At 29.6% G+C, this 25463-nt stretch overlaps 9 non-coding genes across 9 annotated transcripts; 5 read left to right on the top strand and 4 right to left on the bottom strand.

Annotated features, from left to right (window-relative positions):
- Positions 1-294: 294 nt before the first annotated feature.
- On the top strand, positions 295-376 carry Trnal-uaa (transfer RNA leucine (anticodon UAA)). The gene has a single exon. It is a non-coding gene; the product is annotated as a tRNA-Leu (tRNA).
- Positions 377-1645: 1269 nt separating this feature from the next.
- On the bottom strand, positions 1646-1718 carry Trnar-acg (transfer RNA arginine (anticodon ACG)). The gene has a single exon. It is a non-coding gene; the product is annotated as a tRNA-Arg (tRNA).
- Positions 1719-7053: 5335 nt separating this feature from the next.
- Trnal-uaa (transfer RNA leucine (anticodon UAA)) lies at positions 7054-7135 on the top strand. The gene has a single exon. It is a non-coding gene; the product is annotated as a tRNA-Leu (tRNA).
- Positions 7136-8404: 1269 nt separating this feature from the next.
- Trnar-acg (transfer RNA arginine (anticodon ACG)) lies at positions 8405-8477 on the bottom strand. Its single transcript has one exon. It is a non-coding gene; the product is annotated as a tRNA-Arg (tRNA).
- A 5347-nt stretch (positions 8478-13824) lies between these two features.
- Positions 13825-13907, top strand: Trnal-uaa (transfer RNA leucine (anticodon UAA)). Its single transcript has one exon. It is a non-coding gene; the product is annotated as a tRNA-Leu (tRNA).
- Positions 13908-15176: 1269 nt separating this feature from the next.
- Trnar-acg (transfer RNA arginine (anticodon ACG)) lies at positions 15177-15249 on the bottom strand. The gene has a single exon. It is a non-coding gene; the product is annotated as a tRNA-Arg (tRNA).
- A 3413-nt stretch (positions 15250-18662) lies between these two features.
- Positions 18663-18736, top strand: Trnan-guu (transfer RNA asparagine (anticodon GUU)). Its single transcript has one exon. It is a non-coding gene; the product is annotated as a tRNA-Asn (tRNA).
- A 3137-nt stretch (positions 18737-21873) lies between these two features.
- On the top strand, positions 21874-21956 carry Trnal-uaa (transfer RNA leucine (anticodon UAA)). The gene has a single exon. It is a non-coding gene; the product is annotated as a tRNA-Leu (tRNA).
- Positions 21957-23225: 1269 nt separating this feature from the next.
- Positions 23226-23298, bottom strand: Trnar-acg (transfer RNA arginine (anticodon ACG)). The gene has a single exon. It is a non-coding gene; the product is annotated as a tRNA-Arg (tRNA).
- Positions 23299-25463: the final 2165 nt, after the last annotated feature.

Raw genomic sequence — 25463 nt, 5'->3', positions numbered from 1 at the left:
ACAGTTTTATATATCTAATCGTGTTATTTAAATAAAATGCATGTTAAAGGCAATACAAAATGACATTTCCTACTTTAAAATGAACCACCCCAAAAAAGTTTAGAATACCCGAGGAAATAGTAGGACGCGAAGTACGCACAAAGCTCGCTACGCAAACACCTTGTTTAAACCAACCAAAAAAAATTGACTTAAAATCAAAGTTTCGAAAGACAATAAGGCATAAGGCTGCCAATCACAATTGGTGGCTTACTTAAGATTTATGTTTATTAGCATCTTAACAAGGCTTTCGCACTTACTGGGTTGGCGAGTGGTTAAGGCGTTGGACTTAAGTTCCAATGGACGAATGTCCGCGTGGTTTCGAACCCCACACCCAGTAATTTCATTTTAACTTGATTTATTTTAAAAAAAATGACATTTGGTTCAAAACCGTTTAAACCTTTTTTTTATAAAAAAAACTTACACAGTAAATTAAAATATAACCTTTATAATAACTAGACTAAATTTCAGCAAACAAACACGCATCGATGTCGTATAATATAATCAAACTAAATTTAAAAGCAAAATATTTATCTTATTTTTTATTAATCAAGCAAATATTTAAGCATAATTGACAATAAAATACCTAATTTTATACCCAAAGTAAAAATCATGAACCTTTACCACTTTAAGTAAAATGTTTTTGATATTTTGAGCATTTGCTTGAACAAATAAACGCTGTAAAAGACTCTTGTAGGGAGTGAGGTCAAGAAAATTTTAATCCTAAAAAGTATCGACTGAAACTGTGCTCCTTGGTCTGGTGACAATGTTGACGGTAATAAATCTTGCTAGTAAGCATTTGCAAGTTTTATTGCAAAGCGTTGCAAAACCGATTAACGCTACCACTATTCAGACTTTGCAATATAAGGATGTTTATTCTAGGCACCTCCTTGTTTGTTATCACAAAACCAATCACTTACCGAATTGGAAAATTGGCTTCTTATGTTCTATCCGAGAATATCCCTAGTTAAAAATTATTTTCAGAAAAAGAATACTTACCTTTTGTGTATGAAAATTAAATTTGTTGTTTAAAAACTACATCTTGACTTATTCAGCTTCTCATTTTTTAAGTTTTTTTACAATTAAACAACAACTAGAAATATAAGACGTCTTATAATACACATGGCTTTGTTTCGCTGCGATGCAATTTTATCGTTATTAATCGTGTTTTTAAAGAACAAAGCAAACTTATTAACCCAACGAGTATGTTTTACGATTTTGTACAGTATGCAATAAAACCGCTTCAAATAGCGTATAAAAAAATTACATACATTTCCTACTCTTTATTGCCACTTTTTTATTATTCACGAAGCCCAATCACTACTTTAACCTAATCCAATTGTTTATTTTTGTTTTATTAATTGTAAAATGATTTAAAAAAATTTAGGCAAGGGTCACCCTTTCCTATGCAAAAAAGTACAAATTTTTTGCCCTTTTATTCCACGTCACAATGCCATTGTGAAATGAAACCGACTTTATCAATTACATCGTGTGATTCAATTAGCAACCGTAACTCTGTGTGTGATGAAAAGTGAACAAATAAATATGTCTTAAGCATAAATAAGTATTTCACGTACTTAAAGTAGGAAAAATTTTGCTAAATAAAATACGAGCGCGCCAGGACTCGAACCTGGAATCTTCTGCTCCGTAGGCAGACGCGTTATCCATTGCGCCACGCACCCGCACTGTCAAATTTGATAAATAATGTTTTGTTAATTAAAACTTTAAAAATGTTAAGTCTGTCCAAACAAAAAACGAAATAATGGGCATGCTTCCCCAGAAACTTTTTGAATTTATTTGCTGTAAACACGCTATTTTTAGATTTAATAGTTAATTGTTTAAAATAAAGGCCCTTTCACACGGCGTACGCAAAATTTATTTATTATTGTCTATTTCCTATATAATTTAAAACGTATTTTGTATATTTCAAATTCTCATTTTAATAGAGCTTGAATTGACACAATAAAAAGCAAAGTAGCATAACAGATTTATTTTATTATAAGCGTCTATTAAGTTTAAAACTAAAAACTTTGGGGAAATAATGGTGCAAGTTATGTAACAACTGACAATAGATTTCAACGAAAATATTTATAAACAATTTATTAATTTTCTTGTTCATCTTGTCAGCTCTTCTATAAAATAACACGATATATTATTAAGCATTGTAATTAAGACACCTCAGATTATAAAGTTTTTGTTGATAATCTATTTAACTTTTCTTTCGAATAAATATTCTTTTACCTCTACATACTTAAATCTCCACCACCCCCCTCCCTCCTCCTTTTCCTAGCCATCCTTTCTCTTCTCTATACAATCACAACATCACCCCATGTTTATGTTGTTGTCCTACTCTTATTGTTCAAGTGTTTGTGTAATGTACATAAATAGCCTAAGTTTGCAATAAAAATAGGCAACCTTACTTTTGTTAGTGTATTCCATCAACACAGTTTTAATATTAAACAGACAGACAGAAAAGTGTATTTAATGACTGTTGCACTTACCAAATGCTTCTGCAAAATGATGTCGAACTAAGCTATTAGCTGCAAATAACTAAAATATTCCTCGATTACAAAAGTTTAATTAACTTCTTGCATACCAAAATATGCACATCACAAAATGTCAGCGGTTCGATAAAGTTAGTTAGAATTTGCCCTTTTTTAACACTTTGTAGAAACTCTACAGGAAGCAAATAATAAAATTTTGCGCTTTTGTTGAAAAATATGGTAACTTTAATTTTATTTTTTTTGTTTCATTAATAATTTACTTAATTTTTTGATGTGTTTACATTTAAGTTACTTTTAATTACTTGCATTTATTTTCGTTATTTTAAACCCTGCGTCAGAATTACTGTGACAACCATTTAATAGGGCATTCTTTTTTTTAACAAAAAACCATAGCAGCTTTTTAAAGTCAAATGGTAAATTTATATTTTAAGTGCTATTTTTGCTTTTTTCTTTTAAAAAACACAGCTAAAATAAGTTTTTTTTTAAGATATTAGAAATTAAGTTGTCATTAAGGTTGATTGGTATGTAACTTATTTAAAATAAATTCACATAAACTTACTTTAATTTTAATAAAAAAAATATTTGATGTTGATTTAATACGAAATTTTATGTGCTGACAAGCTTTGACTTTCTTTTTTCGATGTCAAAAGTATATCGAATGCTTTTAATTATAACTTGTTTATGAAATTTGCAGTTTATATTTAACATTTCTTGTCGCACAAAAATTTATCTGTTTTTTTTCTGGTATTGATTCATATTTTAATCTAGTCATTTACGCTTCATATTAAGTGCATATACTTAAATTAAACCTGGCAATTTAGTTTTACTAAACGGACGCCACCAAACAAACATGGATTTGGACTTCAAAGTAAATTTAGTGTTAATTTTTTTTAAATAGTCGGAATCTCATATTCTTGTACACAACCAATCATTAAGAACAATCAAAATTATTAAATTTGCTACTTGTGCAAAAACATTGCACAGAATATCAAAAAAAATAATAAAATTTAGTCGACTTTTTTTATATTCGCGAGTTAGAATTTGCATAAGCTGTTAATTACAGTCGGAAGATAAACAATAGCCTAATTTAACATAAACGTCATGATAGGTTTACAAATCTTCGTGGTGTTTAAAGTTTAACGTATTATTTTAAAGTAATCAGAAAAATTTTTTTTTAAAATAACAACTAACTTCATGATAGTAAAATAATATTAGGCGTTTCTGGAGATTGAACCCAGGATCTCCTGTTTACGAGACAGACGCTTTACCACTAAGCTATGAAGCCTTGGTGTCTAAATAAATAAAATACTGATTCGATTCAAAAGTTTTTTTAAACAAGTTAAAATTTGTTATTACTAATTATGCAATCCTGTCTGGTAATGTTCAGGCAAGTGGTGGGCAATATAAAGGAGTTTTGAAAAAAACACAGACCTTTAAGATTTTTTCTGCAATTTAGTCCACCATCTAGCAAAAAAAGTAGTTTATCAACCTTTAAGATTAATGGAAAAATACAGATTCTTTAACTTCCATTAAATCAATCATCTGATTTTGGATTTATAAAATTATTTTTGTCTTCTAAAGATGTTTAAAAGAAGCTGGTAATGCACATGTTTACGTTTGTAAAACTGTTTTAATATATTTATATTGAAAAGGGTTTTTTTAAAACGCAATAATTGTGTCAAAGTAATTTTAAATTCATCATCACAACAAGCAAAAATACTTACAACTAGATTTATTTGATAAATAAAATAAGATTTAAAATAATTTCATCATTTTTGAAATAAATCTCTATTAATAAATAAAGATAAACATAAATTAATTATGATTATCAACTAAATTATTAAATCAAATTTTATGTATTTAATTATTAGATAAATGTTTATCATTATTATTTTCTTTTTAATTTAAAAGATTGCGGTTCGAGTCCACCTAGGGTCAAATATATAATCGCTTTTTTTACAATTTTGCTTTGCAAATTTGATAGAAATGTCGCAAATCAGTCGTTTCTGTGTCGCAATCATTGGCGCGTTTAACTCTTTAAAGTTGGAGGTAAACATGGATTTAGACATTACTTAATTTAGCGTTTAATTTTGAAAGAAATTAGACAGAATTTTATATTCTTGTAAACAACCGACAGCTAAGGGCAGTTATTAATCAATAAATTTACTACACTCCATTTTTAACAAAACTTATCTTGGAGACAATATTAAACATCGGTGGTAAAGTTTATGCTTGTCAAGCTTGGGATTTCTGGTTTTCACCCAGACGGTCCGTGTAGAAATAGTTTTTTTATTTTCGACGTGCGTTTTAATGTTATGATGCATAGATCGTTCAATTTGGGAGTTTTCAACAAGAATTTAAATATTAAAATACTTTACTTTATTTTAAATACATTTGTTTGTAACGACATGACTGATACATCGACTTTCTTTAAAGGCATTATGACATAGTGTTAAAGCGCCTGTCTAGTAAAAAGAAGGTCCTGGGGTCGATCCCCATTAGCGCCTAATCATTTACCGCACGATCAGTAAAAGTTTTATTATGAAGGTACTGTCCAACGATATCCACTGAACAACGTTACTTATTTTTTGTGGATAAACTCTTTGTTCCCTTTAAGGCAGCTAGCGTAATTTTAGTTAAAAAATTAGTAAAAAAAAATCCGTTGTCGACAGGATTCGAACCTTCGCGGGCAAAGCGCAAAAGATTTCAAGTCGATTGCCTTAACGACTCGGCCACGCCAATTCGTATGTTGGAATCTCGGAGCAGCCAGCGTGATTTAATCAAATTATTTAAAGTTGTATTAAAACATAAAATAAAGCGTTGTCGGCATGAGTCGAACCTGCGCGGGCAGAGCCTCAAAAAACTCAAACCTATAGCTCCACCAATCGGCCACGACAACTCTAATGTTCCATTCTAGAAGCACCTCGCGTGATTTTAATTAGTTAATTAAATTTGTATTTAAAATAAAATAATGCGTTGTCGGCAGGATTCGAACCTGACAACTGTTATGTTGGATTCTCGGAGCAGCTAGCGTGATTTAAATTAATTTTATAACAAAACTGAAATAAAAATGCGTTATCGGCTGGACTCGAACCTTCGCGGGCAGAGCCTAAAAGAAATCAAGTCTAAAATAAGTTTTTTTCCCCGAGCAGCTAGCGCGATTTTAATTAATTATTTAAATTTGAACTAAAACTAAATAAAAAAATTCGTTGTCGGCAGGATTCGAATATGTGCGGACAGCGCCTAAAAGATTGTAAGTCTATGGCCTCGGCCACGACAACTTTTTTGTTTACTTTTCAAGGCAACTTTGATTTCTAAAATTGTATTTATTTAATTTAATTTTTAATTAAAAAATGCAAAAAAAATGCGTTTTCGGCAGGATTCGAACTTGTGCCTGCAGTGCTGATTAGTTTCCTTTTTTATAGCCTTAACCAATCGGTCACGGCAACTCTTGCTTTTCCTTCTTGAGGCAGCTAGCGTGATTTTATTCAATTATTTAAATGCTCGTCCCATGGCATTGTAATTTTTTCATGGTTTTGGGGTTTTAATTATTTTTATTGGTTAAGTGTAGATTTTTGTCCCAATAAGCTAGGTATTTACAGTAATATGTGTAGATATGCTAAGTGCAGTTTCTTTACAGTTATAATTGCTGTTATTCTTTTGACCGTTTCTAACAACCAACTTTGTTCCTATTTGAATAAGGTATATATGCTATTTGTATAATTTTTAAAAACAGAATTTTATAAAATTTTGCTGAACAAATTGTCAAATTTTAATCAAACGAATGTTAAATTTTAACATTTTTTATCGAATTTTAATCAAACCAATCTTATTTGTGGACTAACAATTAATAAAGTTAAAAGAAAAAAGGCATATTGTTCGTATTTTTAATTTTTTAAACGTAAGCCGATAGATATTTTTTATTACAACTCAAGTTGTAGGATCACGTCTGTAAAACTACATATATGTTTAATAAATAAGCAAAAGTGATAAAAATTCGAATTGCTGGTTGTGGGTAAATGGCCAGCTGCAAATATTTGTTGCAACTTTTACGTTAATTTACTTTTGTTAATAAAGTGATTTAAAATAATTTTTGTCGCAATTACAAAAATAATTATGGTTACTAAATTAAAGACTGTTATTGCATTTCATTAAAGAAAAGAATTACTTGCCCATTTAAAATTTATTTTATTGCTGTAACAGGTTTTGCAATATAATAACAGTTTTATATATCTAATCGTGTTATTTAAATAAAATGCATGTTAAAGGCAATACAAAATGACATTTCCTACTTTAAAATGAACCACCCCAAAAAAGTTTAGAATACCCGAGGAAATAGTAGGACGCGAAGTACGCACAAAGCTCGCTACGCAAACACCTTGTTTAAACCAACCAAAAAAAATTGACTTAAAATCAAAGTTTCGAAAGACAATAAGGCATAAGGCTGCCAATCACAATTGGTGGCTTACTTAAGATTTATGTTTATTAGCATCTTAACAAGGCTTTCGCACTTACTGGGTTGGCGAGTGGTTAAGGCGTTGGACTTAAGTTCCAATGGACGAATGTCCGCGTGGTTTCGAACCCCACACCCAGTAATTTCATTTTAACTTGATTTATTTTAAAAAAAATGACATTTGGTTCAAAACCGTTTAAACCTTTTTTTTATAAAAAAAACTTACACAGTAAATTAAAATATAACCTTTATAATAACTAGACTAAATTTCAGCAAACAAACACGCATCGATGTCGTATAATATAATCAAACTAAATTTAAAAGCAAAATATTTATCTTATTTTTTATTAATCAAGCAAATATTTAAGCATAATTGACAATAAAATACCTAATTTTATACCCAAAGTAAAAATCATGAACCTTTACCACTTTAAGTAAAATGTTTTTGATATTTTGAGCATTTGCTTGAACAAATAAACGCTGTAAAAGACTCTTGTAGGGAGTGAGGTCAAGAAAATTTTAATCCTAAAAAGTATCGACTGAAACTGTGCTCCTTGGTCTGGTGACAATGTTGACGGTAATAAATCTTGCTAGTAAGCATTTGCAAGTTTTATTGCAAAGCGTTGCAAAACCGATTAACGCTACCACTATTCAGACTTTGCAATAAAAGGATGTTTATTCTAGGCACCTCCTTGTTTGTTATCACAAAACCAATCACTTACCGAATTGGCAAATTGGCTTTTTATGTTCTATCCGAGAATATCCCTAGTTAAAAATTATTTTCAGAAAAAGAATACTTACCTTTTGTGTATGAAAATTAAATTTGTTGTTTAAAAACTACATCTTGACTTATTCAGCTTCTCATTTTTTAAGTTTTTTTACAATTAAACAACAACTAGAAATATAAGACGTCTTATAATACACATGGCTTTGTTTCGCTGCGATGCAATTTTATCGTTATTAATCGTGTTTTTAAAGAACAAAGCAAACTTATTAACCCAACGAGTATGTTTTACGATTTTGTACAGTATGCAATAAAACCGCTTCAAATAGCGTATAAAAAAATTACATACATTTCCTACTCTTTATTGCCACTTTTTTATTATTCACGAAGCCCAATCACTACTTTAACCTAATCCAATTGTTTATTTTTGTTTTATTAATTGTAAAATGATTTAAAAAAATTTAGGCAAGGGTCACCCTTCCCTATGCAAAAAAGTACAAATTTTTTGCCCTTTTATTCAACGTCACAATGCCATTGTGAAATGAAACCGACTTTATCAATTACATCGTGTGATTCAATTAGCAACCGTAACTCTGTGTGTGATGAAAAGTGAACAAATAAATATGTCTTAAGCATAAATAAGTATTTCACGTACTTAAAGTAGGAAAAATTTTGCTAAATAAAATACGAGCGCGCCAGGACTCGAACCTGGAATCTTCTGCTCCGTAGGCAGACGCGTTATCCATTGCGCCACGCACCCGCACTGTCAAATTTGATAAATAATGTTTTGTTAATTAAAACTTTAAAAATGTTAAGTCTGTCCAAACAAAAAACGAAATAATGGGCATGCTTCCCCAGAAACTTTTTGAATTTATTTGCTGTAAACACGCTATTTTTAGATTTAATAGTTAATTGTTTAAAATAAAGGCCCTTTCACACGGCGTACGCAAAATTTATTTATTATTGTCTATTTCCTATATAATTTAAAACGTATTTTGTATATTTCAAATTCTCATTTTAATAGAGCTTGAATTGACACAATAAAAAGCAAAGTAGCATAACAGATTTATTTTATTATAAGCGTCTATTAAGTTTAAAACTAAAAACTTTGGGGAAATAATGGTGCAAGTTATGTAACAACTGACAATAGATTTCAACGAAAATATTTATAAACAATTTATTAATTTTCTTGTTCATCTTGTCAGCTCTTCTATAAAATAACACGATATATTATTAAGCATTGTAATTAAGACACCTCAGATTATAAAGTTTTTGTTGATAATCTATTTAACTTTTCTTTCGAATAAATATTCTTTTACCTCTACATACTTAAATCTCCACCACCCCCCTCCCTCCTCCTTTTCCTAGCCATCCTTTCTCTTCTCTATACAATCACAACATCACCCCATGTTTATGTTGTTGTCCTACTCTTATTGTTCAAGTGTTTGTGTAATGTACATAAATAGCCTAAGTTTGCAATAAAAATAGGCAACCTTACTTTTGTTAGTGTATTCCATCAACACAGTTTTAATATTAAACAGACAGACAGAAAAGTGTATTTAATGACTGTTGCACTTACCAAATGCTTCTGCAAAATGATGTCGAACTAAGCTATTAGCTGCAAATAACTAAAATATTCCTCGATTACAAAAGTTTAATTAACTTCTTGCATACCAAAATATGCACATCACAAAATGTCAGCGGTTCGATAAAGTTAGTTAGAATTTGCCCTTTTTTAACACTTTGTAGAAACTCTACAGGAAGCAAATAATAAAATTTTGCGCTTTTGTTGAAAAATATGGTAACTTTAATTTTATTTTTTTTGTTTCATTAATAATTTACTTAATTTTTTGATGTGTTTACATTTAAGTTACTTTTAATTACTTGCATTTATTTTCGTTATTTTAAACCCTGCGTCAGAATTACTGTGACAACCATTTAATAGGGCATTCTTTTTTTTAACAAAAAACCATAGCAGCTTTTTAAAGTCAAATGGTAAATTTATATTTTAAGTGCTATTTTTGCTTTTTTCTTTTAAAAAACACAGCTAAAATAAGTTTTTTTTTAAGATATTAGAAATTAAGTTGTCATTAAGGTTGATTGGTATGTAACTTATTTAAAATAAATTCACATAAACTTACTTTAATTTTAATAAAAAAAATATTTGATGTTGATTTAATACGAAATTTTATGTGCTGACAAGCTTTGACTTTCTTTTTTCGATGTCAAAAGTATATCGAATGCTTTTAATTATAACTTGTTTATGAAATTTGCAGTTTATATTTAACATTTCTTGTCGCACAAAAATTTATCTGTTTTTTTTCTGGTATTGATTCATATTTTAATCTAGTCATTTACGCTTCATATTAAGTGCATATACTTAAATTAAACCTGGCAATTTAGTTTTACTAAACGGACGCCACCAAACAAACATGGATTTGGACTTCAAAGTAAATTTAGTGTTAATTTTTTTTAAATAGTCGGAATCTCATATTCTTGTACACAACCAATCATTAAGAACAATCAAAATTATTAAATTTGCTACTTGTGCAAAAACATTGCACAGAATATCAAAAAAAATAATAAAATTTAGTCGACTTTTTTTATATTCGCGAGTTAGAATTTGCATAAGCTGTTAATTACAGTCGGAAGATAAACAATAGCCTAATTTAACATAAACGTCATGATAGGTTTACAAATCTTCGTGGTGTTTAAAGTTTAACGTATTATTTTAAAGTAATCAGAAAAATTTTTTTTTAAAATAACAACCAACTTCATGATAGTAAAATAATATTAGGCGTTTCTGGAGATTGAACCCAGGATCTCCTGTTTACGAGACAGACGCTTTACCACTAAGCTATGAAGCCTTGGTGACTAAATAAATAAAATACTGATTCGATTCAAAAGTTTTTTTAAACAAGTTAAAATTTGTTATTACTAATTATGCAATCCTGTCTGGTAATGTTCAGGCAAGTGGTGGGCAATATAAAGGAGTTTTGAAAAAAACACAGACCTTTAAGATTTTTTCTGCAATTTAGTCCACCATCTAGCAAAAAAAGTAGTTTATCAACCTTTAAGATTAATGGAAAAATACAGATTCTTTAACTTCCATTAAATCAATCATCTGATTTTGGATTTATAAAATTATTTTTGTCTTCTAAAGATGTTTAAAAGAAGCTGGTAATGCACATGTTTACGTTTGTAAAACTGTTTTAATATATTTATATTGAAAAGGGTTTTTTTAAAACGCAATAATTGTGTCAAAGTAATTTTAAATTCATCATCACAACAAGCAAAAATACTTACAACTAGATTTATTTGATAAATAAAATAAGATTTAAAATAATTTCATCATTTTTGAAATAAATCTCTATTAATAAATAAAGATAATCATAAACATAAATTAATTATGATTATCAACTAAATTATTAAATCAAATTTTATGTATTTAATTATTAGATAAATGTTTATCATTATTATTTTCTTTTTAATTTAAAAGATTGCGGTTCGAGTCCACCTAGGGTCAAATATATAATCGCTTTTTTTACAATTTTGCTTTGCAAATTTGATAGAAATGTCGCAAATCAGTCGTTTCTGTGTCGCAATCATTGGCGCGTTTAACTCTTTAACCGAAAAGTTGGAGGTAAACATGGATTTAGACATTACTTAATTTAGCGTTTAATTTTGAAAGAAATTAGACAGAATTTTATATTCTTGTAAACAACCGACAGCTAAGGGCAGTTATTAATCAATAAATTTACTACACTCCATTTTTAACAAAACTTATCTTGGAGACAATATTAAACATCGGTGGTAAAGTTTATGCTTGTCAAGCTTGGGATTTCTGGTTTTCACCCAGACGGTCCGTGTAGAAATAGTTTTTTTATTTTCGACGTGCGTTTTAATGTTATGATGCATAGATCGTTCAATTTGGGAGTTTTCAACAAGAATTTAAATATTAAAATACTTTACTTTATTTTAAATACATTTGTTTGTAACGACATGACTGATACATCGACTTTCTTTAAAGGCATTATGACATAGTGTTAAAGCGCCTGTCTAGTAAAAAGAAGGTCCTGGGGTCGATCCCCATTAGCGCCTAATCATTTACCGCACGATCAGTAAAAGTTTTATTATGAAGGTACTGTCCAACGATATCCACTGAACAACGTTACTTATTTTTTGTGGATAAACTCTTTGTTCCCTTTAAGGCAGCTAGCGTAATTTTAGTTAAAAAATTAGTAAAAAAAAATCCGTTGTCGACAGGATTCGAACCTTCGCGGGCAAAGCGCAAAAGATTTCAAGTCGATTGCCTTAACGACTCGGCCACGCCAATTCGTATGTTGGAATCTCGGAGCAGCCAGCGTGATTTAATCAAATTATTTAAAGTTGTATTAAAACATAAAATAAAGCGTTGTCGGCATGAGTCGAACCTGCGCGGGCAGAGCCTCAAAAAACTCAAACCTATAGCTCCACCAATCGGCCACGACAACTCTAATGTTCCATTCTAGAAGCACCTCGCGTGATTTTAATTAGTTAATTAAATTTGTATTTAAAATAAAATAATGCGTTGTCGGCAGGATTCGAACCTGACAACTGTTATGTTGGATTCTCGGAGCAGCTAGCGTGATTTAAATTAATTTTATAACAAAACTGAAATAAAAATGCGTTATCGGCTGGACTCGAACCTTCGCGGGCAGAGCCTAAAAGAAATCAAGTCTAAAATAAGTTTTTTTCCCCGAGCAGCTAGCGCGATTTTAATTAATTATTTAAATTTGAACTAAAACTAAATAAAAAAATTCGTTGTCGGCAGGATTCGAATATGTGCGGACAGCGCCTAAAAGATTGTAAGTCTATGGCCTCGGCCACGACAACTTTTTTGTTTACTTTTCAAGGCAACTTTAATTTCTAAAATTGTATTTATTTAATTTAATTTTTAATTAAAAAATGCAAAAAAAATGCGTTTTCGGCAGGATTCGAACTTGTGCCTGCAGTGCTGATTAGTTTCCTTTTTTATAGCCTTAACCAATCGGTCACGGCAACTCTTGCTTTTCCTTCTTGAGGCAGCTAGCGTGATTTTATTCAATTATTTAAATGCTCGTCCCATGGCATTGTAATTTTTTCATGGTTTTGGGGTTTTAATTATTTTTATTGGTTAAGTGTAGATTTTTGTCCCAATAAGCTAGGTATTTACAGTAATATGTGTAGATATGCTAAGTGCAGTTTCTTTACAGTTATAATTGCTGTTATTCTTTTGACCGTTTCTAACAACCAACTTTGTTCCTATTTGAATAAGGTATATATGCTATTTGTATAATTTTTAAAAACAGAATTTTATAAAATTTTGCTGAACAAATTGTCAAATTTTAATCAAACGAATGTTAAATTTTAACATTTTTTATCGAATTTTAATCAAACCAATCTTATTTGTGGACTAACAATTAATAAAGTTAAAAGAAAAAAGGCATATTGTTCGTATTTTTAATTTTTTAAACGTAAGCCGATAGATATTCTTTATTACAACTCAAGTTGTAGGATCACGTCTGTAAAACTACATATATGTTTAATAAATAAGCAAAAGTGATAAAAATTCGAATTGCTGGTTGTGGGTAAATGGCCAGCTGCAAATATTTGTTGCAACTTTTACGTTAATTTACTTTTGTTAATAAAATGATTTAAAATAATTTTTGTCGCAATTACAAAAATAATTATGGTTACTAAATTAAAGACTGTTATTGCATTTCATTAAAGAAAAGAATTACTTGCCCATTTAAAATTTATTTTATTGCTGTAACAGGTTTTGCAATATAATAACAGTTTTATATATCTAATCGTGTTATTTAAATAAAATGCATGTTAAAGGCAATACAAAATGACATTTCCTACTTTAAAACGAACCACCCCAAAAAAGTTTAGAATACCCGAGGAAATAGTAGGACGCGAAGTACGCACAAAGTTCGCTACGCAAACACCTTGTTTAAACCAACCAAAAAAAATTGACTTAAAATCAAAGTTTCGAAAGACAATAAGGCATAAGGCTGCCAATCACAATTGGTGGCTTACTTAAGATTTATGTTTATTAGCATCTTAACAATGCTTTCGCACTTACTGGGTTGGCCGAGTGGTTAAGGCGTTGGACTTAAGTTCCAATGGACGAATGTCCGCGTGGGTTCGAACCCCACACCCAGTAATATCATTTTAACTTGATTTATTTTAAAAAAAATGACATTTGGTTCAAAACCGTTTAAACCTTTTTTTTATAAAAAAAACTTACACAGTAAATTAAAATATAACCTTTATAATAACTAGACTAAATTTCAGCAAACAAACACGCATCGATGTCGTATAATATAATCAAACTCAATTTAAAAGCAAAATATTTATCTTATTTTTTATTAATCAAGCAAATATTTAAGCATAATTGACAATAAAATACCTAATTTTATACCCAAAGTAAAAATCATGAACCTTTACCACTTTAAGTAAAATGTTTTTGATATTTTGAGCATTTGCTTGAACAAATAAACGCTGTAAAAGACTCTTGTAGGGAGTGAGGTCAAGAAAATTTTAATCCTAAAAAGTATCGACTGAAACTGTGCTCCTTGGTCTGGTGACAATGTTGACGGTAATAAATCTTGCTAGTAAGCATTTGCAAGTTTTATTGCAAAGCGTTGCAAAACCGATTAACGCTACCACTATTCAGACTTTGCAATATAAGGATGTTTATTCTAGGCACCTCCTTGTTTGTTATCACAAAACCAATCACTTACCGAATTGGAAAATTGGCTTCTTATGTTCTATCCGAGAATATCCCTAGTTAAAAATTATTTTCAGAAAAAGAATACTTACCTTTTGTGTATGAAAATTAAATTTGTTGTTTAAAAACTACATCTTGACTTATTCAGCTTCTCATTTTTTAAGTTTTTTTACAATTAAACAACAACTAGAAATATAAGACGTCTTATAATACACATGGCTTTGTTTCGCTGCGATGCAATTTTATCGTTATTAATCGTGTTTTTAAAGAACAAAGCAAACTTATTAACCCAACGAGTATGTTTTACGATTTTGTACAGTATGCAATAAAACCGCTTCAAATAGCGTATAAAAAAATTACATACATTTCCTACTCTTTATTGCCACTTTTTTATTATTCACGAAGCCCAATCACTACTTTAACCTAATCCAATTGTTTATTTTTGTTTTATTAATTGCAAAATGATTTAAAAAAATTTAGGCAAGGGTCACCCTTTCCTATGCAAAAAGGTACAAATTTTTTGCCCTTTTATTCAACGTCACAATGCCATTGTGAAATGAAACCGACTTTATCAATTACATCGTGTGATTCAATTAGCAACCGTAACTCTGTGTGTGATGAAAAGTGAACAAATAAATATGTCTTAAGCATAAATAAGTATTTCACGTACTTAAAGTAGGAAAAATTTTGCTAAATAAAATACGAGCGCGCCAGGACTCGAACCTGGAATCTTCTGCTCCGTAGGCAGACGCGTTATCCATTGCGCCACGCACCCGCACTGTCAAATTTGATAAATAATGTTTTGTTAATTAAAACTTTAAAAATGTTAAGTCTGTCCAAACAAAAAACGAAATAATGGGCATGCTTCCCCAGAAACTTTTTGAATTTATTTGCTGTAAACACGCTATTTTTAGATTTAATAGTTAATTGTTTAAAATAAAGGCCCTTTCACACGGCGTACGCAAAATTTATTTATTATTGTCTATTTCCTATATAATTTAAAACGTATTTTGTATATTTCAAATTCTCATTTTAATAGAGCTTGAATTGACACAATAAAAAGCAAAGTAGCATAACAGATTTATTTTATTATAAGCGTCTATTCAGTTTAAAACTAAAAACTTTGGGGAAATAATGGTGCAAGTTATGTAACAACTGACAATAGATTTCAACGAAAAAATTTATAAACAATTTATTAATTTTCTTGTTCATCTTGTCAGCTCTTCTATAAAATAACACGATATATTATTAAGCATTGTAATTAAGACACCTCAGATTATAAAGTTTTTGTTGATAATCTATTTAACTTTTCTTTCGAATAAATATTCTTTTACCTCTACATACTTAAATCTCCACCACCCCCCTCCCTCCTCCTTTTCCTAGCCATCCTTTCTCTTCTCTATACAATCACAACATCACCCCATGTTTATGTTGTTGTCCTACTCTTATTGTTCAAGTTGTTGTCCTACTCTTATTGTTTAAGTTTGCAATAAAAATAGGCAACCTTACTTTTGTTAGTGTATTCCATCAACACAGTTTTAATATTAAACAGACAGACAGAAAAGTGTATTTAATGACTGTTGCACTTACCAAATGCTTCTGCAAAATGATGTCGAACTAAGCTATTAGCTGCAAATAACTAAAATATTCCTCGATTACAAAAGTTTAATTAACTTCTTGCATACCAAAATATGCACATCACAGAATGTCAGCGGTTCGATAAAGTTAGTTAGAATTTGCCCTTTTTTAACACTTTGTAGAAACTCTACAGGAAGCAAATAATAAAATTTTGCGCTTTTGTTGAAAAATATGGTAACTTTAATTTTATTTTTTTTGTTTCATTAATAATTTACTTAATTTTTTGATGTGTTTACATTTAAGTTACTTTTAATTACTTGCATTTATTTTCGTTATTTTAAACCCTGCGTCAGAATTACTGTGACAACCATTTAATAGGGCATTCTTTTTTTTAACAAAAAACCATAGCAGCTTTTTAAAGTCAAATGGTAAATTTATATTTTAAGTGCTATTTTTGCTTTTTTCTTTTAAAAAACACAGCTAAAATAAGTTTTTTTTTAAGATATTAGAAATTAAGTTGTCATTAAGGTTGATTGGTATGTAACTTATTTAAAATAAATTCACATAAACTTACTTTAATTTTAATAAAAAAAAAATTTGATGTTGATTTAATACGAAATTTTATGTGCTGACAAGCTTTGACTTTCTTTTTTCGATGTCAAAAGTATATCGAATGCTTTTAATTATAACTTGTTTATGAAATTTGCAGTTTATATTTAACATTTCTTGTCGCACAAAAATTTATCTGTTTTTTTTCTGGTATTGATTCATATTTTAATCTAGTCATTTACGCTTCATATTAAGTGCATATACTTAAATTAAACCTGGCAATTTAGTTTTACTAAACGGACGCCACCAAACAAACATGGATTTGGACTTCAAAGTAAATTTAGTGTTAATTTTTTTTAAATAGTCGGAATCTCATATTCTTGTACACAACCAATCATTAAGAACAATCAAAATTATTAAATTTGCTACTTGTGCAAAAACATTGCACAGAATATCAAAAAAAATAATAAAATTTAGTCGACTTTTTTTATATTCGCGAGTTAGAATTTGCATAAGCTGTTAATTACAGTCGGAAGATAAACAATAGCCTAATTTAACATAAACGTCATGATAGGTTTACAAATCTTCGTGGTGTTTAAAGTTTAACGTATTATTTTAAAGTAATCAGAAAAATTTTTTTTTAAAATAACAACCAACTTCATGATAGTAAAATAATATTAGGCGTTTCTGGAGATTGAACCCAGGATCTCCTGTTTACGAGACAGACGCTTTACCACTAAGCTATGAAGCCTTGGTGACTAAATAAATAAAATACTGATTCGATTCAAAAGTTTTTTTAAACAAGTTAAAATTTGTTATTACTAATTATGCAATCCTGTCTGGTAATGTTCAGGCAAGTGGTGGGCAATATAAGGGAGTTTTGAAAAAAACACAGACCTTTAAGATTTTTTCTGCAATTTAGTCCACCATCTAGCAAAAAAAGTAGTTTATCAACCTTTAAGATTAATGGAAAAATACAGATTCTTTAACTTCCATTAAATCAATCATCTGATTTTGGATTTATAAAATTATTTTTGTCTTTTAAAGATGTTTAAAAGAAGCTGGTAATGCACATGTTTACGTTTGTAAAACTGTTTTAATATATTTATATTGAAAAGGGTTTTTTTAAAACGCAATAATTGTGTCAAAGTAATTTTAAATTCATCATCACAACAAGCAAAAATACTTACAACTAGATTTATTTGATAAATAAAATAAGATTTAAAATAATTTCATCATTTTTGAAATAAATCTCTATTAATAAATAAAGATAATCATAAACATAAATTAATTATGATTATCAACTAAATTATTAAATCAAATTTTATGTATTTAATTATTAGATAAATGTTTATCATTATTATTTTCTTTTTAATTTAAAAGATTGCGGTTCGAGTCCACCTAGGGTCAAATATATAATCGCCTTTTTTACAATTTTGCTTTGCAAATTTGATAGAAATGTCGCAAATCAGTCGTTTCTGTGTCCCAATCATTGGCGCGTTTAGCTCTTTAACCGAAAAGTAGGAGGTTCGACCCCCCCCCCCCCCCCAAGAACGAAACTAGTTTTTTCTCATTTTTATTATTATAATTTTGCTTTGCAAATTTAATAGAAGTGTCGCGAATTAGTCGTATTTGTGTCGCAATAGATTGGCGCGTTTTGCTCTTAACCGCAAGGTTGAAGGTTCGGGCCCATTTATGAACGAAATATATAATTACATTTTAATTGTATTAATTTTGCTTTGCAAATTTAAACAAAGTGGGCGAAATAATTGTCTCTGTCGCGCAATCGGTTAGGGCGTTCAGCTGTTAGGAGAAAGTTTGAAGGTTTAAGTCCACCAAGGGCCAAATTTATTTTGTTACATTTTTTTATTATAATTTTGATCTCTAAATTTAGATCAAGTGTGCCAAAAAATGTCGTCTCTATGGCGCAATCACTTGCGAGTTCGTCTGTTAACCGAAAGGTCGGTTGTTCGAGTCCACCCAAGGTCAAATACATTTTGTTACATTTTTATTATTATAATTTTAATCTTTAGATTCAATTCAACTGTAGCAATGAATGTCGTCTCTGTGGCGCAATCGGTTAGCGCGTTCGGCTGTTAACCGAAAGGTTGGTGGTTCAAGCCCACCCAGGGACGATTTTTTGTTTGCTTCATTTTTATTACTATAATAATGTTTTGCAAATTTCATAAAAATGTCGCGAATCAGTTGTTGTTGTGTTGCAATCGTTGGCGCATTTGGCTATTAACTATTAACTTCCATTAAATCAATCATCTGATTTTGAATTTATAAAATTATTTCCGTTTTTTAAAGATGTTAAAAAAAAGCTGGTGATGCACATGTTAACGTTTGTAAAACTGTTTTAATATATTTATATTAAAAAGGGTGATATCCCATACAATTATTTTTTTTAAAGAACGCAATAATTGTGTCAAAGTAATTTGAAAATCATTATTACAACAAGCAAAAATACTTACAACTGGATTTATTTGATAAATAAAATACGATTTAAAATCATTTGATCATTTTTAAAATTAATTTCTATTAATAAATAAAGATAATCATAAACATAAATTAATTAAGATTATCAACTAAATTATTAAATCAAATTTTATGTATTTAATTATTAGATAAATGTTTATCATTATTTTCTTTTTAATTTAAAAGATTGCGGTTCGAGTCCACCTAGGGTCAAATATATAATCGCTTTTTTTACAATTTTGCTTTGCAAATTTGATAGAAATGTCGCAAATCAGTCGTTTCTGTGTCGCAATCATTGGCGCGTTTAACTCTTTAACCGAAAAGTTGGAGGTAAACATGGATTTAGACATTACTTAATTTAGCGTTTAATTTTGAAAGAAATTAGACAGAATTTTATATTCTTGTAAACAACCGACAGCTAAGGGCAGTTATTAATCAATAAATTTACTACACTCCATTTTTAACAAAACTTATCTTGGAGACAATATTAAACATCGGTGGTAAAGTTTATGCTTGTCAAGCTTGGGATTTCTGGTTTTCACCCAGACGGTCCGTGTAGAAATAGTTTTTTTATTTTCGACGTGCGTTTTAATGTTATGATGCATAGATCGTTCAATTTGGGAGTTTTCAACAAGAATTTAAATATTAAAATACTTTACTTTATTTTAAATACATTTGTTTGTAACGACATGACTGATACATCGACTTTCTTTAAAGGCATTATGACATAGTGTTAAAGCGCCTGTCTAGTAAAAAGAAGGTCCTGGGGTCGATCCCCATTAGCGCCTAATCATTTACCGCACGATCAGTAAAAGTTTTATTATGAAGGTACTGTCCAACGATATCCACTGAACAACGTTACTTATTTTTTGTGGATAAACTCTTTGTTCCCTTTAAGGCAGCTAGCGTAATTTTAGTTAAAAAATTAGTAAAAAAAAATCCGTTGTCGACAGGATTCGAACCTTCGCGGGCAAAGCGCAAAAGATTTCAAGTCGATTGCCTTAACGACTCGTCCACGCCAATTCGTATGTTGGAATCTCGGAGCAGCCAGCGTGATTTAATTAAATTATTTAAAGTTGTATTAAAACATAAAATAAAGCGTTGTCGGCATGAGTCGAACCTGCGCGGGCAGAGCCTCAAAAAACTCAAACCTATAGCTCCACCAATCGGCCACGACAACTCTAATGTTCCATTCTAGAAGCACCTCGCGTGATTTTAATTAGTTAATTAAATTTGTATTTAAAATAAAATAATGCGTTGTCGGCAGGATTCGAACCTGACAACTGTTATGTTGGATTCTCGGAGCAGCTAGCGTGATTTAAATTAATTTTATAACAAAACTGAAATAAAAATGCGTTATCGGCTGGACTCGAACCTTCGCGGGCAGAGCCTAAAAGAAATCAAGTCTAAAATAAGTTTTTTTCCCCGAGCAGCTAGCGCGATTTTAATTAATTATTTAAATTTGAACTAAAACTAAATAAAAAAATTCGTTGTCGGCAGGATTCGAATATGTGCGGACAGCGCCTAAAAGATTGTAAGTCTATGGCCTCGGCCACGACAACTTTTTTGTTTACTTTTCAAGGCAACTTTAATTTCTAAAATTGTATTTATTTAATTTAATTTTTAATTAAAAAATGCAAAAAAAATGCGTTTTCGGCAGGATTCGAACTTGTGCCTGCAGTGCTGATTAGTTTCCTTTTTTATAGCCTTAACCAATCGGTCACGGCAACTCTTGCTTTTCCTTCTTGAGGCAGCTAGCGTGATTTTATTCAATTATTTAAATGCTCGTCCCATGGCATTGTAATTTTTTCATGGTTTTGGGGTTTTAATTATTTTTATTGGTTAAGTGTAGATTTTTGTCCCAATAAGCTAGGTATTTACAGTAATATGTGTAGATATGCTAAGTGCAGTTTCTTTACAGTTATAATTGCTGTTATTCTTTTGACCGTTTCTAACAACCAACTTTGTTCCTATTTGAATAAGGTATATATGCTATTTGTATAATTTTTAAAAACAGAATTTTATAAAATTTTGCTGAACAAATTGTCAAATTTTAATCAAACGAATGTTAAATTTTAACATTTTTTATCGAATTTTAATCAAACCAATCTTATTTGTGGACTAACAATTAATAAAGTTAAAAGAAAAAAGGCATATTGTTCGTATTTTTAATTTTTTAAACGTAAGCCGATAGATATTCTTTATTACAACTCAAGTTGTAGGATCACGTCTGTAAAACTACATATATGTTTAATAAATAAGCAAAAGTGATAAAAATTCGAATTGCTGGTTGTGGGTAAATGGCCAGCTGCAAATATTTGTTGCAACTTTTACGTTAATTTACTTTTGTTAATAAAATGATTTAAAATAATTTTTGTCGCAATTACAAAAATAATTATGGTTACTAAATTAAAGACTGTTATTGCATTTCATTAAAGAAAAGAATTACTTGCCCATTTAAAATTTATTTTATTGCTGTAACAGGTTTTGCAATATAATAACAGTTTTATATATCTAATCGTGTTATTTAAATAAAATGCATGTTAAAGGCAATACAAAATGACATTTCCTACTTTAAAACGAACCACCCCAAAAAAGTTTAGAATACCCGAGGAAATAGTAGGACGCGAAGTACGCACAAAGTTCGCTACGCAAACACCTTGTTTAAACCAACCAAAAAAAATTGACTTAAAATCAAAGTTTCGAAAGACAATAAGGCATAAGGCTGCCAATCACAATTGGTGGCTTACTTAAGATTTATGTTTATTAGCATCTTAACAATGCTTTCGCACTAACTGGGTTGGCCGAGTGGTTAAGGCGTTGGACTTAAGTTCCAATGGACGAATGTCCGCGTGGGTTCGAACCCCACACCCAGTAATATCATTTTAACTTGATTTATTTTAAAAAAAATGACATTTGGTTCAAAACCGTTTAAACCTTTTTTTTATAAAAAAAACTTACACAGTAAATTAAAATATAACCTTTATAATAACTAGACTAAATTTCAGCAAACAAACACGCATCGATGTCGTATAATATAATCAAACTAAATTTAAAAGCAAAATATTTATCTTATTTTTTATTAATCAAGCAAATATTTAAGCATAATTGACAATAAAATACCTAATTTTATACCCAAAGTAAAAATCATGAACCTTTACCACTTTAAGTAAAATGTTTTTGATATTTTGAGCATTTGCTTGAACAAATAAACGCTGTAAAAGACTCTTGTAGGGAGTGAGGTCAAGAAAATTTTAATCCTAAAAAGTATCGACTGAAACTGTGCTCCTTGGTCTGGTGACAATGTTGACGGTAATAAATCTTGCTAGTAAGCATTTGCAAGTTTTATTGCAAAGCGTTGCAAAACCGATTAACGCTACCACTATTCAGACTTTGCAATATAAGGATGTTTATTCTAGGCACCTCCTTGTTTGTTATCACAAAACCAATCACTTACCGAATTGGAAAATTGGCTTCTTATGTTCTATCCGAGAATATCCCTAGTTAAAAATTATTTTCAGAAAAAGAATACTTACCTTTTGTGTATGAAAATTAAATTTGTTGTTTAAAAACTACATCTTGACTTATTCAGCTTCTCATTTTTTAAGTTTTTTTACAATTAAACAACAACTAGAAATATAAGACGTCTTATAATACACATGGCTTTGTTTCGCTGCGATGCAATTTTATCGTTATTAATCGTGTTTTTAAAGAACAAAGCAAACTTATTAACCCAACGAGTATGTTTTACGATTTTGTACAGTATGCAATAAAACCGCTTCAAATAGCGTATAAAAAAATTACATACATTTCCTACTCTTTATTGCCACTTTTTTATTATTCACGAAGCCCAATCACTACTTTAACCTAATCCAATTGTTTATTTTTGTTTTATTAATTGTAAAATGATTTAAAAAAATTTAGGCAAGGGTCACCCTTTCCTATGCAAAAAGGTACAAATTTTTTGCCCTTTTATTCAACGTCACAATGCCATTGTGAAATGAAACCGACTTTATCAATTACATCGTGTGATTCAATTAGCAACCGTAACTCTGTGTGTGATGAAAAGTGAACAAATAAATATGTCTTAAGCATAAATAAGTATTTCACGTACTTAAAGTAGGAAAAATTTTGCTAAATAAAATACGAGCGCGCCAGGACTCGAACCTGGAATCTTCTGCTCCGTAGGCAGACGCGTTATCCATTGCGCCACGCACCCGCACTGTCAAATTTGATAAATAATGTTTTGTTAATTAAAACTTTAAAAATGTTAAGTCTGTCCAAACAAAAAACGAAATAATGGGCATGCTTCCCCAGAAACTTTTTGAATTTATTTGCTGTAAACACGCTATTTTTAGATTTAATAGTTAATTGTTTAAAATAAAGGCCCTTTCACACGGCGTACGCAAAATTTATTTATTATTGTCTATTTCCTATATAATTTAAAACGTATTTTGTATATTTCAAATTCTCATTTTAATAGAGCTTGAATTGACACAATAAAAAGCAAAGTAGCATAACAGATTTATTTTATTATAAGCGTCTATTAAGTTTAAAACTAAAAACTTTGGGGAAATAATGGTGCAAGTTATGTAACAACTGACAATAGATTTCAACGAAAATATTTATAAACAATTTATTAATTTTCTTGTTCATCTTGTCAGCTCTTCTATAAAATAACACGATATATTATTAAGCATTGTAATTAAGACACCTCAGATTATAAAGTTTTTGTTGATAATCTATTTAACTTTTCTTTCGAATAAATATTCTTTTACCTCTACATACTTAAATCTCCACCACCCCCCTCCCTCCTCCTTTTCCTAGCCATCCTTTCTCTTCTCTATACAATCACAACATCACCCCATGTTTATGTTGTTGTCCTACTCTTATTGTTCAAGTGTTTGTGTAATGTACATAAATAGCCTAAATTTGCAATAAAAATAGGCAACCTTACTTTTGTTAGTGTATTCCATCAACACAGTTTTAATATTAAACAGACAGACAGAAAAGTGTATTTAATGACTGTTGCACTTACCAAATGCTTCTGCAAAATGATGTCGAACTAAGCTATTAGCTGCAAATAACTAAAATATTCCTCGATTACAAAAGTTTAATTAACTTCTTGCATACCAAAATATGCACATCACAAAATGTCAGCGGTTCGATAAAGTTAGTTAGAATTTGCCCTTTTTTAACACTTTGTAGAAACTCTACAGGAAGCAAATAATAAAATTTTGCGCTTTTGTTGAAAAATATGGTAACTTTAATTTTATTTTTTTTGTTTCATTAATAATTTACTTAATTTTTTGATGTGTTTACATTTAAGTTACTTTTAATTACTTGCATTTATTTTCGTTATTTTAAACCCTGCGTCAGAATTACTGTGACAACCATTTAATAGGGCATTCTTTTTTTTAACAAAAAACCATAGCAGCTTTTTAAAGTCAAATGGTAAATTTATATTTTAAGTGCTATTTTTGCTTTTTTCTTTTAAAAAACACAGCTAAAATAAGTTTTTTTTTAAGATATTAGAAATTAAGTTGTCATTAAGGTTGATTGGTATGTAACTTATTTAAAATAAATTCACATAAACTTACTTTAATTTTAATAAAAAAAATATTTGATGTTGATTTAATACGAAATTTTATGTGCTGACAAGCTTTGACTTTCTTTTTTCGATGTCAAAAGTATATCGAATGCTTTTAATTATAACTTGTTTATGAAATTTGCAGTTTATATTTAACATTTCTTGTCGCACAAAAATTTATCTGTTTTTTTTCTGGTATTGATTCATATTTTAATCTAGTCATTTACGCTTCATATTAAGTGCATATACTTAAATTAAACCTGGCAATTTAGTTTTACTAAACGGACGCCACCAAACAAACATGGATTTGGACTTCAAAGTAAATTTAGTGTTAATTTTTTTTAAATAGTCGGAATCTCATATTCTTGTACACAACCAATCATTAAGAACAATCAAAATTATTAAATTTGCTACTTGTGCAAAAACATTGCACAGAATATCAAAAAAAATAATAAAATTTAGTCGACTTTTTTTATATTCGCGAGTTAGAATTTGCATAAGCTGTTAATTACAGTCGGAAGATAAACAATAGCCTAATTTAACATAAACGTCATGATAGGTTTACAAATCTTCGTGGTGTTTAAAGTTTAACGTATTATTTTAAAGTAATCAGAAAAATTTTTTTTTAAAATAACAACCAACTTCATGATAGTAAAATAATATTAGGCGTTTCTGGAGATTGAACCCAGGATCTCCTGTTTACGAGACAGACGCTTTACCACTAAGCTATGAAGCCTTGGTGACTAAATAAATAAAATACTGATTCGATTCAAAAGTTTTTTTAAACAAGTTAA

This window comes from Corella eumyota, chromosome 7, assembly GCF_963082875.1.
Source record: "Corella eumyota chromosome 7, kaCorEumy4.1, whole genome shotgun sequence".
Classification (NCBI taxonomy): Eukaryota; Metazoa; Chordata; class Ascidiacea; order Phlebobranchia; family Corellidae; genus Corella; species Corella eumyota.
This window is presented reverse-complemented; position numbering and strand designations above follow the sequence as displayed.